A 2,373-nucleotide genomic window follows, 5' to 3' on the forward strand; every position below is an offset into this window, starting at 1 on the left:
ACTCTGTCATTTAAACAATAAGATATATATCGTGTTTCCCCTTTCTTCTCCCAAACATTCCCCTTTTCCTTCCATGTCATTCCGGTTCCTGTTTATCTCAGACTTTCATTTCATTAAACTATTTCTTGTTTTTTATTCTCTCCCTCACCTTCCACCTCACCATCTTCCCACAACCTAGCCTCAGTCTGCCCTCCCCCTGCCTCTCCCTCCTACTACCCCTTCTCCCACCCACCTACCGTCGTACCCACCTTGCCTTTCACTTTTCATTCATCTCTCTCACCTTCATCTCCATTTTTTAAAATTAGTTTTTTCTCATTTCATTGTAAATCGTAGTTGTTGTTGTCGTCGTCGTCGTCGTTCTTGTTTTCAGAGTCCATTCTCTCCTCACTTCTTCAACTCTCCTTTCATTTTCTCCTCCTCTATTAATCTCCACTTTTTTTTTTTATTCTTTTATCATAATCATATTCATTCATATAACATTTTAATTCGAAGTTTAGTATAATTATCTGAAATCACTTTCTGAGTCTGTCTCATCTTCTTACCTTCCTTCTTCTCATCATCATATTTTTTTCTTACCTCAGTTTGACTCACAATAACTCACAATATCTGCCTTATTTCTTCAACCTTTCCATCTTCATCTTGCATTCGTTTTTCATCTTCGTCTTGATTTTTTTTTTTAACCCCTCTCTCATTTCATATTAGGTTTAATACTATTTTCTGATCCTTTTTTGTACCGATGCTCATTTTTCCTCATCCAGTAATCATTTACACTTCAATATTACTGTTTTACCCCATACCTTACCCACCTCACCTTCAGCTTGCCTTCCATTCTCTGGCACCTTCATCTTAACATGAATAATATTCCAATTTTTCACTCATTTTCCCTCCCTTCTGTCCTCTTGTCATCCACGCTTTGGTGTAATTTTCCGAGTCATTCCCGCCTCCATCCCTGCTTCATTGAGCTTTCCCTCCTCTTTCCACATGTTCACAAGTTCTAATCTATTCTTGTTTTTATTCAAGCATCTCTCCTAACCATTTGCATTTTCCGGTCACCTGCATTCCTTCCATCATAAACTTGTTTTCCATCCCCATTCTTATTTTCTGTTCTCTCATATAAAATTTTCATCTACGTTTTAGTACTACTTTCCCAACCCTCACTCTGATCGTCCCTCATCTTCAGCTTCCCCTCCATCTCACCCTCGCCTCCTCTTCCCACAACATTAGTTATTTTTTCCTCGTAACTACCACATCCTCACGCCTGCCGCCGCTCCTATCTCCTTTCCCAGAATTTCTTTTTATGAGTTAGACTTTTAAGGTTTTTATCGGCAGAGTTCCCCTTCCCTCACCCCGTCCCCCTCTCTCACTCTCTCTCCATTATTTCAAAATCTTAAGCTCCATCTTTTCTTCCTCGTCTCCCCTTCACCCCGGTACTCTTTACCTACCACACTTTCATCATTCTTCCTTATTAGTCTTCCTTACCCTCATTCGTGTCTGATGCTTCTCATTCACCTCTGCTCTTGTATCATATTAATACACCTTCTTCCCTTTTTCCCTGATTTCATTATTTCAGTATTGGTACTTCCTTCCCCCAATTATAATTGTCTCTTGGGTTTAAATCGCGCTTTTCTCATATGGGCAAAGGGGGGCGCGGTAGCACAGTGGTAGCGCGCTGGACTCGCAATCGGGGGATTGCGAGTTCGAGCCTCGCCCGGGCTGCCGTGCCGGGAGTGGTAGCTCGCTCCTGTAACCCTAGCGGGGCTATATAATCCAATACAGGGCTTAGCTCGGGGGAACTCCATTTCTCCCATTTCATATGGGCAAAACTTTCGCACCTGTCTCAGTGATCATCCATTACTAAACATTCTTCTATAGATTCTCATTTATTTTCATTTCTCCCTTGCTCATTTTCTGGATATTCTACGTTTCGTTCCTCTGATCATTATAGCATTCATTTCTCTTCGTAAATACTCTTCCATGAATGCCATTTGTCCATATTTTTCATGACTGTTATCTTACATTTGTCAGTAATTGCTTGTCTTCCCTCCATTTCCACATGATAATCATTCAATTTCATGTCTAATTCTTTCGGTAATAAACATTCTCCTCTTATTTTCTTTCTGCCTTTTTGCAGACTTCCTATGTGTTTCATGGCGGTTCATGTCTTTTTCTTGTGGCTCTTCTTCACTCACCTCTTCATTATGCCTATACTGTACACTATTCTTGCCATGATTTCCTCAGGCTTCCTTCATTTTATTTCCTTTTCCTCCTATCAGCATCTCGCTCAACCTCTCCCCCTGCTTCTCCCCTGTGCTCGCTCTTTCTCCCCCTCCCCTTCCTCTTTAAAATCCCCATCCCTTCCTCACCCTCCTTCTC

The 2,373-nt window shown here is 41.2% G+C and overlaps 1 non-coding gene across 1 annotated transcript; it reads left to right on the forward strand.

Annotated features, from left to right (window-relative positions):
- Positions 1-1,644: 1,644 nt before the first annotated feature.
- On the forward strand, positions 1,645-1,716 carry TRNAA-CGC (transfer RNA alanine (anticodon CGC)). Its single transcript has one exon. It is a non-coding gene; the product is annotated as a tRNA-Ala (tRNA).
- Positions 1,717-2,373: the final 657 nt, after the last annotated feature.

This window comes from Coenobita brevimanus, chromosome 114 (assembly GCF_032717465.1).
Source record: "Coenobita brevimanus isolate Jiangsu-jjx chromosome 114, ASM3271746v2, whole genome shotgun sequence".
NCBI lineage: Eukaryota > Metazoa > Arthropoda > Malacostraca > Decapoda > Coenobitidae > Coenobita > Coenobita brevimanus.